Source organism: Saccopteryx leptura, chromosome 3 (assembly GCF_036850995.1).
Source record: "Saccopteryx leptura isolate mSacLep1 chromosome 3, mSacLep1_pri_phased_curated, whole genome shotgun sequence".
NCBI classification, from domain to species: Eukaryota; Metazoa; Chordata; class Mammalia; order Chiroptera; family Emballonuridae; genus Saccopteryx; species Saccopteryx leptura.
In genome coordinates this window covers 207,404,418-207,420,294 of record NC_089505.1, presented here as the reverse complement: position 1 = coordinate 207,420,294, position 15,877 = coordinate 207,404,418, and positions in this window count along the sequence as shown.

Sequence of the window (15,877 nt, the reverse complement as noted above, 5' to 3'; positions counted from 1 at the left end):
AATATGTCTAGGTTATTTTGTCATTAAATTATGTTGCATACCCCTCGCCCAAAGTCAGATTGTCCTTCGCCACCCTCTATCTAGTTCTCTGTGCCCCTCCCCCTCCCCCTAACTCTCCCCCTGTCCTCCCTCCCCCCACCCCTGGTAACCACCACACTCTTGTCCATGTCTCTTAGTCTCATTTTTATGTTCCACCAATGTATGGAATCATGTAGTTCTTGTTTTTTTCTGATTTACTTATTTCACTCCTTATAATGTTATCAAGATCCCACCATTTTGCTGTAAATGATCTGATGTCATCATTTCTTATGGCTGAGTAGTATTCCATAGTGTATATGTGCCACATCTTCTTTATCCAGTCTTCTATTGAAGGGCTTTTTGGTTGTTTCCATGTCTTGGCCACTGTGAACAGTGCTGCAATGAACATGGGGCTACATGTGTCTTCACGTATCAATGTTTCTGAGGTTTTGGGGTATATACCCAGTAGAGGGATTGCTGGGTCATAAGGTAGTTCTATTTGCAGTTTTTTGAGGAACCACCATACTTTCCTCCATAATGGTTGTACTACTTTACAGTCCCACCAACAGTGAATGAGGGTTCCTTTTTCTCCACAGCCTCTTCAACATTTGCTATTACCCATCTTGTTGATAATAGCTAATCTAACAGGGGTGAGGTGGTATCTCATTGTAGTTTTGATTTGCATTTCCCTAATAATTAATGAAGCTGAGCATCTTTTCATATATCTGTTGGCCATTTGTATCTCTTCCTGGGAGAAGTGTCTATTCATGTACTCTTCCCATTTTTTTATTGGATTGTTTGTTTGTTTGTTGTTGAGTTTTATGAGTTCTTTGTAAATTTTGGATATTAGGCCCTTATCTGAGCTGTTGTTTGAAAATATCATTTCCCATTTAGTTGGCTGTCTGTTTATTTTTATATCAGTTTCTCTTGCTGAGCAAAAACTTTTTATTCTGATGTAGTCCCATTCATTTATCTTTGCCTTCACTTCTCTTGCCATTGGAGTCAAGTTCATAAAATGTTCTTTAAAACCCAGGTCCATGAGTTTAGTACCTATGTCTTCTTCTATGTACTTTATTGTTTCAGGTCTTATATTTAGGTCTTTGATCCATTTTGAATTAATTTTAGTACACGGGGACAGACTGTAGTCGAGTTTCATTCTTTTGCATGTGGCTTTCCAGTTTTCCCAACACCATTTGTTGAAGAGGCTTTCTTTTCTCCATTGTGTGTTCTTGGCCCCTTTATCAAAGATTATTTGACCATATATATGTGGTTTTATTTCTGGGCTTTCTATTCTGTTCCATTGGTCTCAGTGTCTATTTTTTTGCCAATACCATGCTGTTTTGATTATCGTGGCCCTATAATATAGTTTAAAGTCAGGTATTGTAATGCCCCCAGCTTCATTCTTTTTTCTTAGGATTGTTTTGGCTATTCGGGGTTTTTTATAGTTCCATATAAATCTGATGATTTTTTGTTCCATTTCTTTAAAAAATCTCATAGGGATTTTGATGGGAATTGCATTAAATTTGTATATTGCTTTGGGTAATATTGCCATTTTGATTATATTTATTCTTCCTACCCAAGAACAAGGAATATTTTTCCATCTCATTGTATCTTTTTCGATTTCCCTTAACAATGCTTTGTAATTTTCATTATATAAGTCCTTTACATTCTTTGTTATGTTTATTCCTAGGTATTTTATTTTTTTTGTTGCAATCGTGAAGGGGATTATTTTTTTGAGTTCGTTTTCTAATATTTCATTGTTGGCATAGAGAAAGGCTATGGACTTCTGTATGTTAATTTTGTATCCTGCGACCTTACTGTATTGGTTTATTGTTTCTAATAATCTTTTTGTGGAGTCCTTCGGGTTTTCGATGTATAGGATCATATCATCAGCAAAAAGTGATACCTTTACTTCTTCTTTTCCGATATAGATACCTTTTATTTCTTTGTCTTGTCTGATTGCTCTGGCCAGAACTTCTAGCACCACGTTAAATAAGAGTGGAGAGAGTGGACAACCCTGTCTTGTTCCTGATTTAAGGTAGAAAGTCCTCAGTTTTATGCCATTTAAAATGATGTTGGCTGATGGTTTATCATATATGGCCTTTATCATGTTGAGATATTTTCCTTCTATACCCATTTTGTTGAGAGTCTTAAACATAAAATTGTGTTGTATTTTATCAAAAGCCTTTTCTGCATCTATTGATAAGATCATGTGGTTTTTGTTCTTTGTTTTGTTGATATGGTGTATTACGTTAACCGTTTTGCGTATGTTGAACCATCCTTGAGATTCTGGGATGAATCCCACTTGACCATGATGTATTATTTTTTTAATATGTTGTTGTATTCGGTTTGCCAGTATTTTGTTTAGAATTTTAGCATCTGTATTCATTAGAGATATTGGTCTGTAGTTTTCTTTCTTTGTGCCATCCTTGCCAGGTTTTGGTATGAGGGTTATGTTGGCCTCATAAAATGTGTTTGGAAGTATTGCTTCTTCTTCAATTTTTTGGAAGACTTTGAGTAGAATAGGAACCAAGTCTTCTTTGAATGTTTGATAGAATTCACTAGTATAACCGTCTGGGCCTGGACTTTTATTTTTGGGGAGGTTTTTAATAGTTTTTCTATTTCCTCCCTGCTGATTGGTCTGTTTAGGCTTTCTGCTTCTTCATGACTCAGTCTAGGAAGGTTGTATTGTTCTAGGAATTTATCCATTTCTTCTAGATTGTTGTATTTGGTGGCATATAATTTTTCATAGTATTCTACAATAATTCTTTGTATATCTATGATGTCTGTGGTGATCTCTCCTCTTTCATTTTGGATTTTATTTATTTGAGTCCTGTGCCTTTTTTCCTTGGTGAGTCTTGCCAAGGGTTTGTCAATTTTGTTGATCTTTTCAAAGAACCAGCTCCTTGTTTTATTGATTTTTTCTATAGTTTTTCTGTTCTCTATTTCATTTATTTGTGCTCTGATTTTTATTATCTCCTTTCTTCGGCTGGTTTTGGGTTGTCTTTGTTCTTCTTTTTCTAGTTCCTTAAGGTGTGAAGTTAAGTGGTTTACTTCGGCTCTCTCTTGTTTGTTCATATAGGCCTGAAGTGATATGAACTTTCCTCTTATTACTGCTTTTGCTGCATCCCAGAGATTCTGGTATGTCGTATTTTCATTTTCATTTGTCTGTATATATCTTTTGATCTCTGCGCTTATTTCTTCTTTGACCCATTCATTTTTTAGAAGTATGTTGTTTAGTTTCCACATTTTTGTGGGTTTTTCCCCCTCTTTTTTGCAGTTGAATTCTAGTTTCAAGGCTTTATGATCAGAAAATATGCTTGGTACAATTTCAATTTTTCTAAATTTGCTGATATTGTCTTTGTGGCCCAACATATGGTCAATTCTTGAGAATGTTCCATGTACACTAGAGAAAAATGTATACTCTATCGCTTTGGGATGAAGTGTCCTGTAGATGTCTATCATATCCAGGTGTTCTAGTATTTCGTTTAAGGCCACTATCTCTTTATTGATTCTCTGTTTGGATGACCAATCTAGAGCCGTCAGCGGAGTATTGAGGTCTCCAAGTATGATTGTATTTTTGTCAGTTTTTGTTTTAAGGTCAATAAGTAGCTGTCTTATATATTTTGGTGCTCCTTGGTTTGGTGCATATATATTAAGGATTGTTATGTCTTCTTGATTCAGTGTCCCCTTAATCATTATGAAATGACCATTTTTGTCTCTGAGTACTTTTTCTGTCTTGTAGTCAGCATTATCAGATATGAGTATTGCTACACCTGCTTTTTTTTGGGTGTTGTTTGCTTGGAGTATTATTTTCCAGCCTTTCACTTTGAATTTGTTTTTATCCTTGTTGCTTAGATGTGTTTCTTGTAGGCAGCATATAGTTGGATTTTCTTTTTTAATCCATTCTGCTACTCTGTGTCTTTTTATTGGTAAGTTTAATCCATTTACATTTAGTGTAATTATTGACACTTGTGGGTTCCCTACTGCCATTTTATAAATTGCTTTCTGTTAGTTTTGTATCTAGTTTGATTCTTCTCTTTTGTTTTTCTATCATTTGTTTTTGTTTGTTTGTGTTCCATACTTCTTTCCTCTGTTGCTACCTTTTTTAAGTCAAGTGTTTTTGTGGTGGTTTTTTCTAGGGTGGTTACCATTAAGTAATGAAAAGGGTACCTACCATATTCATTGTAGTACCCTATCTTATAAGTATTTCTGCACTTCATCGTCCTTTGCTACTGTTAATCTGCATCCTCTCCCCCCTTTTTTTCCTTTGTTGTCACAGTTTAAGTTTGGTTTTATTGTGTTCTTGGTGGAGCTGTTACTTGTGGTGTTGTTTTCTTTTGTTCTTTGAATCTGGTTGGAAAACCCCCTTTAGTATTTCCTGGAGTGGGGGCTTTCTGATGATAAATTCTCTCATCTTTTCTGTATTTGTGAATGTTTTTATATCTCCTTCATACTTGAAGGATAGCTTTGATGGGTATAGTATTCTTGGCTGAAAGTTCCTCTCTTTCAGGGCTTTAAATATTGGGGTCCACTCTCTTCTAGCTTGTAGAGTTTCTGCTGAGAAATCTGATGATAATCTAATAGGCCTTTCTTTATATGTTGTACTCTTCTTTTCCCTGGCTGCCTTGAGAATTTTTTCTTTGTCATTGGTTTGTGTCATCTTTATTATGATGTGCCTTGGAGTGGGTTTGTTGGGGTTAAGAAAACTCGGTGTTCTGTTTGCTTCTTGAATTTGAGGCTTTAGTTCTTTCCACAGGCTTGGGAAGTTCTCATCTATTATTTGTTTGAGTATATTCTCCATTCCGTTTTCTTTCTCTTCTCCCTCTGATATACCTATTATTCTTATGTTATTCTTTCTGATGGAGTCAGACAATTCCTGTAGGGCTTTCTCGTTTTTTATTATTTTTGAGTCTCTTTCTTCTTCTCTCTGTTGTGCCTCAAGTTGTTTGTCTTCTATTTCACTAATCCTATCTTCAATCTGGGCTGTTCTGCCAGCTAAGCTTGTTACCTCGTTTTTCAGCTCGTGAATTGAGTTTTTCATTTCTGTTTGATTTGTTTTTATAGTTTCAATTTCCTTGGTAATATATTCTTTGTGTTCATTGAGTTGTTTTCTGATCTCCCTATATTGCCTTTCTGTGTTTTCTTGTATATCTCTGAGTATTTTTAAGATTTCTATTTTAAATTCTCTGTCATTTAGCTCCAAGGCTTCCAATATGTTAAGTCTTTTCTCCATAGATTTTTCCACATCTATTTGTGTTACCTGTCTTTCTTTTGTATCCATAATATTCGATTTCCTCTTTCTTATTGGCATCTGAGGGTGGTCTTGTTGATAGCACTAGTTAGAATTAATAAAGAGTTAAAAGTAAAAAAAAAAAAAAAAAAAAAAGGTAAAACACCCCACAAAAAAAACAGTAATAATTTATTATTTCCCTCTTTTTTTCTTTCTTCTCTTTCCCTCCTCTCCCCTCCTCAGGGAAATATCGTGCCTATAATGGAGGGCCTGATTTGGGGTGAAGAGTTCAAGGGGCAAAAAAAGGGGAGTAGGGACCTACTAAATGCAAAAAAAAAAAAAAAAAAGGAAGAAAATCTTAGACAAGCATAAGATGATTTGCTTGTGAGTGATGGTCAACTAAGAGATATAATGAGAGGGATAAGAGGGAACCAGAAAAAAGGACAAAAAAAGGAATAATAAAGAAGAAAAAAATAAAAATAATAAGTAAAAATCTGTTGTATTAAGTGGAGCGAAGACTAAATACAATGGAGACCTTGGGTTGGGAGGACCCAAAATGCCACAAAAATAAACAAACGAAAAAAAAACAAAAACAAAAGCGAAAAAGAAAAATAAAGCTAAAAAAAGCCTTGAGTCCCAAATTAACTAATTTGTTCGTGATTGAGGATTAAATGGGAGGAAAGTAAAACAAGAAAAGAAAAAACGAATAGAAAGGAAAAAATAAGAAAAAGAGAAAAACGAAGGAAGAAATAAAAAAGGAAGAGAAAAAAACAAGATAAAGCAAAACAAAAAAAAACAAAAGAGGAGAGAGTGAGAGTTAAGTGTTTTGGAGTATAACCTTAAAAGAGGGTGAGGATGAAGAAGAGAAATAAAATGTAACACTTATGGGTAGTGTAGTTCAAGAAAAGGGAAGCATAAGATGGGCAGAGAATAGAAGGACTGAGGTGGAGGAAATAAAGGCAATAAGATAGAAGAAACAAACAACAACAAAAAAAAAATTAGTGGAACAAGTTGTAAAGTCTGTGGATTTTTCTTGATTTTGAGATGTTAACTTCTTCCTTTTTCTTTTCTCTCCCTCTTCCTGGTCGGTGACTCTGTACCCCAGGCTCTGCCCCTGTGTCACACTTAGGTAAGGATTTGCAGTTGATGGGATTCTATGGCAATGTCATATAATTGGCTTTAGTCTTGCTGGTAGTCAAGGCTTGTTGGCGTTTGCAGGGTCCAACGATGAGAGTTTGCTTTCCTGGATTCTCTCTCCTAGTCCCCCCTTCCTGAATTAGCAGCCTGGTGATCCAGCTATAAGGCTGCAACTGCTTCTGTCTGGGGAGTAAGAGGCTCAAAGAGCTGGGAAATCCCCACTCTATCCCCACTCAGTGCAAGGCTTTGGGAAAGGCTCTGGCAGTCAGGGCCTCCAGTGTAATCAGGCGGAGGTGGGAGTCAATTGTTGTCAAGGTGACTGTTCAGCGCCTAGCATTCAGTTGGACCTCTCAACCCAGGCTTTCCACACTTTGTAGCCTGTTTTGGCTGGGAAGAAGAGGCACTAGTCTCTGCTTGCGACTAGTGTAGTATAGATCTTATTATCTGCCAAGTCCTTCTTGTTAGCGTTTATCCCTGAATATGGATGCTCTATCAATCAGAAGTTGCCCCCGCCCCTTTAGCAAGAGGCACTAAAAAATATCACGCCTCTTGTCTTGGGTCGCTGAACTGAGAGAGATCTTATCAATTAGAACCGAGGGTGCGCAGATTTCACGGGTTAAGCTAATTTCTGTGATTGGTTTGCAGCTGTGCTCCCGAAGGTATTTCAGGCTGCCTGCGCGCGCCCCTCCCCCAACGCTTGATTGTTAGCTTGAATGGCTGGGTGAGGTGCCCCGCCCACGGAGAGAATCTCCCAAGTAGGGAATTCCGCCCTGGGGCCTCTCCCGCTCCCCCCGCTGCTGGCGGCTGGGGCGCACCGGGCACAGGATGATGGGGCACCCTGGGTGTGCGGGCCAGCAGGGCGCTCTGGGCGTGTGGAATGCCCAGGGTACACGCGCGAATGGGGTGCTCCGGGCACCGGTGGCTGGCGACTCTCACTCGCAGTGCGCGGGCCGCTGGGAACTTTAGCGGTGCTCGCTCTGCAACTGGACCGGGCACGCGCCAGCGGCTGCTCGCCGCTCCGGAGTGTGGGCGGTACTCGCTCTGCAACCAAACTGGGCGCGCGCCTGCGGCTGCTGCTCGCGGCTGCTCGCGGCTGCTGCTCGCGGCTGCTGCTCGCGGCTCCCGAGTGTGGGCTGACTCACCACAGGCGCACTCCCTCGCGGCTTGAATGAACGTCCCTGCGGTAGCTTCCTCCACACCCTCGTCTCTCAGATTCAAGTGATAACAGTCCTTTCGCTTTCAGTTTGTGTGGAACTCCGGAATGCTCCGAGGATAAATTTTCCTGTTTCTAGTTGATAAATTTGTTGTGATTTTGGGGAGATCTGTTGGACGCGCTGCTCACGGCGCCATTTCCGTGACGTCACCTCCCCTCTTCCCTGATTGAAAAGAACATGTTTTATTTTTTCCGTATGGTGTTTGCTCTTAAGACATATATTTGTTTATTTATTTACCTGAGTTATTAAACTTATCAATGAGTATCTCTTCCCTGCAATAAGACAAATAGTTTAGCATGTTCTCTCACCTCTTTGGACTCCAGTTCCCCATTCCTACTCCGATCCATACAACAACACACATACAGACACACACTATTGATATTGTCTAGATCAAGTTTAATTTTGGAGTCTTATGAATATAGTTTTCCTTTGTTTTTTATTTAACCTTTGCATTTTTTTACATGACAATCAATTTTGCCGGATTATTTGATCACCTAACTTCACATTTCTCTGCAGAATCTGTTGTATTTCTTTTCCTCTTTTTTGACTATTTCTTCTACAATTTTTCAAAATGGGTTTGTGTGTGGCACAGTTTCTGAAGTTTTTTATGTCAGAAAATATATTTGTTATATCCAGAACATTTTGTATTATATCCTCACATTTCACTGTCAATTTGGCTGAATATAAAATTCTATGTACAACACTTTAAAAATACTATATATTTTTAATCTTCTTGCATTCAGCAACTGAGAAGTCTGATGTAAATCTGATGCTTGTTATTTTGTATGTGAGCTGCTTTTTCTATCTGGAAACATTTGGAATTTGTCCTTAGTTTTCAATGATTCTAATCATAGTAATGTGTCTGATTTGGGGATTTTTATCCCTTCTGTTTGGCTCCATATCAGAGACTCCATTTTCTTTTTTATGTTTTTCCCCTCTCCCATGAGATCCCTATTAACTAAATGTTGTATTTTTGTCTCTTAGACCCCTTAGCATCTTTTTATTTTTAAAAATAGCTGTACTTTCTCTTGCCTTCTGGAATCTTCAGGAAGATCTTGTAGCTCCTTTAACTCATTCTTTCACTATATCCTGCTGCTTAGCCCAGCTATTATATCTTTTGTTTCTATCATTCTATTTTTCTTATTGCCATTTCACTTGGTTGTTCTTGCCTTACATTACTAGTACCCTTCCTTATCAAGCTTCTGAAAGCCAGCGAGCCAGTTTGTGCTGCTGGTCCCTGCCTCCAAAATTAACTCTCTGCAAATGACAGAACTCCAGGAGAGAAAAAAAGCATGAGTATGAAAAACAAACACAAAACTGAGAATACCCTGAGAAGACAGAGAAGGCTCTTGTAAACTGGATTGTGACCAAGGGGACATGAGGGCATGGATATCCATAAGCTGAGGCAGAGAAGAGTTTTTATAAGCTCAGGGAGAGCTTATAAACTCCATCCTTCCTCTCCCCTCCCCTACCTGCAGCCATCCTCTGACTCACCATAGCAATCATGGGAAACAGTTAAGCCGGCTTGGTGGTGGCAGAGAAATGGTGAGGGGAGCTAATCTGAAGGCAGCGCGAAAAGTAAAAAAGAAAGAAATATCCAATTGAATTCGCATTATTCGTAGTAATGATCTATAGAGTCACCAAGAATACTGAATTAGCAAATACTGAACCATTGTTCCCAGGGAAAATATAGGGTTAGGTTCCTGTGAGCCTGTGGTCAAATTATTTTCATCAATTGATCAATACGTAACCTTGCTTTATGTGTGTCGCTGTTTAAAGATACCTTAAGATAAATTGCTAATGCGTTAGCATTAAGTTCTGGCCAACAGCACTACAGCTCATGTCTCAGTGAAGCTTATCTAACACATGTATTTCCACATATGGCACATCAGAACCTTCTTCCCCTTAGAGACCTGGACAGGACTTTAACACTGGTATGGACTAAATTATGTCCACCAAAAGTTCATAATGTTGAAGCTGTAATCACTAATGTGAATATATTGAAGATTGGGCCATTAAAGAGGCAATTAAGGCTAAATGATGTCATAAGGGAGGGGCTAACAGGACTAGTGCCCTTAGAAGAAGAGGACGAGAGACCAGGAGCACAGACACCAGGGAAAGGGCCATGTGAGGATACACTGAGAAGGCAGCTATGCGAAAGCCGGGCAGAGAGTTTCTTTACCCAGAAGTCAACCCTGCTGCTGCATTGGTGGTGCACTGGACTTGGACTTCCAGAACCTGGAAGAAAATAATTACTGTTATTTAAGCTCCCCAGTCTGCGGTATCTTGTTATGGCAGCTTGAACTAATAATACCAACACTAAGATAGGAGCCATTTTAAATGATGAAATCATCAAGAGAAAAGCACAAAAGAGGAGTCAAGTAGAGGAAATGGAGAAAGGTTTTACCACTTTCATTTGGCTTACCTGATAAGACATACCCCTGTGCCAATCATAGTTCTCTCATTTCATACTTTCGTGACACCTTGCTCTTGACACCCTCTGATTTGGGTTGTGGTATCCTGGGGATTGACTTCTGAAATCTTTCTTCCCGAGTCATAGTTAAAGCCCCAGTCAATCACCTCTTTGTTCTAATAGAGTCCAACTTCCCAGCTTGAGGGCCTCTTGGGTTGCCGTTTATATATTCCATCATCTCTCTGCTTTTAAAAAATCAGCCTTAATATTTTTTCTTTTCTTTGGTAGATTTTATTTTTATTTTAATAAAGTTTTAACATGCATATAGTTTAAGGACTTAAGTAGTTCCATGAAACTTGTTGCAAAAAAAAAAAAATAATATTAATAGTTGCCTTCTGATCTCCCTTTCTCTACATTTCCCATTCTCCTGGGAGAACTACCCTCAAATTTATAAATTGATTCTTTTAGTACTTATATTTCTGACTCTAAATTACATGATTATATACATGATTTTTTTGTCCATTTTAGGCATTATGTATAGACTCCCCATTTCTAATCCTCCCCATAAGTGATCATATAATTTTAGATAGATCAATACTCAGTGTTTATATTATTAATGGTCATGTAACTGATAAGTGACATAGCATACAATAATTGGCTTTCCTGTAAAGTTATTATTTTTCCTACAATTAATTATCATCTTTTGTTTGTTGAGTAATGTTCTCTGTATTTGTCCCTAATTTATTTCCAAACTCTCCCGCATATGCATAAATCTCTTCTTAACATGCTGACACACCAGATTTGTCAGTTTTATCTTGAATAATCCTCTCCAGGTTCAGGTCACCAAGCTGGCTGTGCAGTGTTTTGATGTTCTCCCTTGGTTTATACCTTCATTTGACCAAGCATGGTCCTCTAGTATCTTCTAGAAGAGGGGAATAAATTAGAGGTAAATCTTTTTAAAGCTGTACACATGTTTGAAAATGCCATTATTCTACCCTCACACTTAGTTGAATGTTTGCCTTGTGGAAATTCCTCAGAATTCAGAGGCATTGCTTGGCCATCTTAAGCTTCCTGAACAGTTGTAAGAAGTCCATTGTCATTTGAATCTTTTTTAATTCTTGATCCTTGATGTTCTCTCTTTCTCTCTATGCCTTTTTCTCTCTTTTTCTCGCTCTGTCCCTTTTTTTATTGTCCCAGTGCTCTGAAGTTTTACAATGATACATTTTCTTTCATGATGCTAGGTCCTTAGTGTGTCTTTTTAATATGGAAAAGTATGTCTTTCCATTTGGGAAATGTTCTGGAATTATTCCCTGGACAATAAACTCCCTGTGCTTCTACTGTTCTCTTTCTGGAATACCCATTATTTAAATTTTGGACCAATCAGACTTGTTCTCTAATTAAAAAATTTTTAATCACCATTTTTCTTTTCTTTCTCTTCTTCCTCTATCTTCTCCTGGAGGAGCCCTTTTGTTGAGTTCCCCATTTCTGCCCTTATATTTCCCCCAAACACTCTTTGTTCTTCAATGTGCCTTTTTTGTAGCGCTCTGTTCTTCTTTCATGAATGCAATCTTTTCTCATCCCTTGAGCCCATTAAGAGTAGTGTACTTTTAAGTTTTCCTCCCTTGCCTCTAACGTTTATGTTTATTTGTGTGAGCCCCTTTCTTTCATGCTAGCGACTTTCCTTATTTCCATGGACTGTTCATATTTAGGAAGCGAATAGCCCTGGCTGGATAGCTTGTTTAGTTAGAGCATTGTACTGAAGCACAAAGGTTGCCAGTTTGATCTCCGTTCAGGGTACATATAGGAACAGATTGATGTTCCTGTCTTTCCCTTTCTCTCCCTCCCTCCCTCTAAAATCAATAAGACATAAACTTTTTTTTTTAAAGAGAGGAATAGTAAAGGCTGAACTCTTTGTGTGGGTAGGAGGTGTTTATTGATTGTAGCTTCTACTCTAGATATATTGTTATCTTGGCGGTTTCATTGGGAAACCCTGAATGTGATTAGGACATTTTCCTTGAACTGGTAAGATTTTTTCAAGATGTTAAGTCTTTTCTAGCATCCTGCCCCCAAAATATCATGAATATTCTGCTTTCTGCCAGCTGGGTGTAGTAGAAAAATTTAATTTCTATTTTTAGTATAGTCTTCTAACCACTGTGCCTGGTCTCCTCAATCCAGAAACCCCGTTTTTCCATCTCCAGAGACTTAACCTGGGCAGTAACTGATCTGCGTGATAGAGGAGACAGAATCTGGGATCTGCTCCTGCAGATGCAGATTTTTAAGCTTTCTTTGTGTTTTAACATTATCATCATTCCTACCTCTAGAGATACTTTTGCCTTTTGAGTATTTAATATAGTAAATGAATTTGCATCATGCTTTCTCCACTGCTACCTTCAGATCGGTTCAACTTTTGAAGTTCTCATAGGCAGTTACCACACTTCACTGCTTTTTTCAAGCTCCCACATGTGCTACTGGGTTGCTGTATTTTTCTGTTTTATTTGTCCTGTGGTTTGTCTTTTGTTTCTGTTAAATTTAAGATTATTTTCTCTTTTTGGCTCCAAAAGGGAGTAAAGGCGTTAGTTAGGCTGCTATCTTCAACTAGAAATTCCCCTGCCTCTCTGTTAACCCTACTCCCCTCACCCCCTTGACCACAACTCCCTGCAATTGAGGTTTTGCCTCCTAGTCTCTGTGGCTGGCCTCTGTGGCACCAGTCCATCTGGTGCACCAGTTCACTGGTTCACTGTTTGTTTAAATCCTAGGAGGCTGATTGGCCCAAACATTTGCTGTAAGCACCTCCCCTATGCCAGCCCTGACCAGTGGGTAGAGCTCGTGCAGACTAGTCTCTGTTCTGTGTTGCTGTGAATAAATCACCAGGCTGTCTTTAGGAGTGATGACCAGATGTGTCATCGGAATGATCCTGCTTATGGGGTCAGGGTGGGGACAGCAGGCTGGTGGCTCAATCTAGGTTTTGTGAAATGGTCTCACAGGTCTGTTGTTTAGCTTTTAATATACCTGGTATAGGGTTTTATACAATTTCCCTTTATGGCCAATGTTAGAAAACTAACATGACTCAAACTAATAATATACTATTCACCTTATAGAGTGCTTACTTATTAATTTCTGATAGGCTGTGTCTCTTTCCAATAGCTAGGTCATGTAGGTGTGTTCTCCAAGTATTCTTTCTCAGGTATGAAGCCAGAAGAAAAGCTCACAGTTATCAGATGTCTTCTGCACCAGTTAATTTTTCATACATCACTTCCAGTTAATCCACACTCTAACCCTGTGAGGTGTTAACCGCATTTTACACATGAAGAAACACATTGTTCAAAGAAGCTGAGTAAATTTCTCAGCTTGAAAAACCAATGAAAGAGTCAGAACCTTCTGGCTGTGGTACCTCTGGGCCTCCTTCTACTCTGACCTGGATGACCACAGAATTCAGGAATCGGGAAAGGCCCCTCTGGTGACCTGTAATCTGAGCCCTGAAAGAGGAGTATGGACAAGTGAAGAGTGTGGTAGTAGCCCTGAGGCAGGGCCCCTGGATGAGTTTGAGGAACCATGGGACTTCAACCCCGCGAGCATGGGTGAGCCCCCAGGATCCCCCATAGAGACCACATGGGCGAAGACTGAGATGAAACAACCAGTCCACATTCCAGGCCCTCTGCAGCTGGGCTGACGCAGTTGCTAGGGTCAGACTGCTCTATAGAGAGGGCAGGCAGGCTGTCAAAAACCCTAGACGTTTCTGTCTTCATATGACACTCCAGGATGTGCCAGTCCCTCAAATTACCTGCATACTTTTTCCAATATGGCTGACTTCCTTGTGTTGGTAATTGCTCACAGAAGATCTGTTAATTGGACTGTCACTGTGTTCCTTACAATGCTGTATTATCTATAAAGTTTTCAAGTTTGACCAGTCACTAATGATCAATAATTTGAGGACCAGTAGACCTGTGGTTCCCCAACATGAATGCTTGTTGGAATTACCTAGGGTGGTTATTAAAAATACAGAGGTTAGAGGCCCAACTTGACCTACTAAATCATTGCTATTTTTTTACAAGCTCCACAAGTTCTCTTTAAACAGCTGATCTGACCACTTCTCAGAAAGTCCATGCTCTGGAACAAGGTCAGTGGGAGATCACACAATGTCAGACAAATGGGTGATGGCAGCAAAAATCCTGGGCAAGGCCCATGTTTTCTGACTCCTGGTGGAGAGGCCAACAGCGTGGGTCTCATGTATGTAGATGCAAGCTGTGTTCACGTATCTTTCTTTCATAAAGGCTGGACTTGCCCATTGAATCTATAGTTAGTGACATTTCTATCAATCGCTGTGGGCAATACTAGGAAATGGTCATTGTCCTCAAGAAGCTTAATAATTATGCATTTTATCAATTCTAAAATGCATGTCTATTCACATTTTAACATCTCAGAAATGGGTTGTGCCTAACTCTTGATTGTATTTTAGCTTTGTTATAATGCAGCTGATAGTTTTTTTTTCAGGGTATGTAAAATAATAGTGCCACTTAAAATCAATAGTATCTTCAAAAGGATAAAACACAGTAGTGGAGAAGAAACAACATGCTTATATAAACAGATACTGCATGAGTTTTGTTTCTGCTAGCCCCTCTACATGGATAATTTTGCACTTCTGTGGCACCAGTTCTACTATCTCTCTTACAACTTAATTCAAACACTATCTCCTCCAGGGAGCTTTCTGTTTCACCCTAGCCCACCTCCACTCTGTAGTTCAAATCTTCCCTCTGGCCTCCTGAACTTGCCTCTGACCTACACTGTATCTTGTTATTGCCTCCCCCACAACTAGATTGTGTGGTCCATGAAAGCAAAGATACAGTAGTATGCCCTTGTATTCCTAGTACCTAGCATAGAGCCTGAGATGCATAGAAGTTCAATACATGTTTGCTGAATGAATGAATGATGAAAAATTGAATAGCTACAGGCAATATCTGATCTGGATCCTCTGTAATGCCATAGAATTGCAGAAGAAATGCAGAGCACAGGGCTGGAAGACAGGGCTGGCTTCATGAAGGGAATGGGATGGAGGCCATTCTGGGGGATGGCTGATGGAATGGCTCAGGACTGAAGAGAAGAATAGAAAGGGGAAGTGATCAGACTGTTTTCTCTCTTACTAGAACATCCTGCTGTGATAGTTACTTGGTTGGATTTTGTATGTGCATTTCAGGAGACTGTGCAGTTTCACTAATCATTATCCTTAACACTTAACTCTGGGTACTAAGGAGTAAACAGTCTAACCCGCAGTGAGCTGTCTCAGGAAGTCCCGAATGTACACATGGGCTTTGTGGGTTAGACCTCAGAGCTTCCTGCCAGAGCCTGATAAGATTTAGCAAGTGCAAGAGGCCAGGAGAAGGTGGCGGATGGGACCACAACCATGGCACCAACATTTCAAAGCAGGTGCTTCTCACCACCTATTGTTTTAGAACCTTAACTGAAAACTGTTTTGTTCTCCCCACTTCCCTCAAAGTACAGCTAACATGACTCTAGCTGGGGATGGGGTCTGATCTTTTAATAATGGTCCCTGAAGACACTTGGGATTTCTATTGAACCGAGCTGTCTCTTATACATGTCATCTGATAGGCTCATGGCACCTCCAGCATTCATGGATTCCTGTTTTACAAAATTACTCTATAGATCCTTCTGACCACATCTGAATAGTTAAAGAGGTGAGACCTAAAGAAGTAGGTTTTCTGATGCCTCTTGTTGAAGTTTGTGCATAGAGGTTTCAATTTATTATACAAATCTACAAGTAGGCTGTCAGGCCAGGTTTGCAGCTGAGACCTGGGGAGCATGCTCTGGCTGTGCTGGTAGGATAAGGAGACCTAGGTGGCTTGGGGT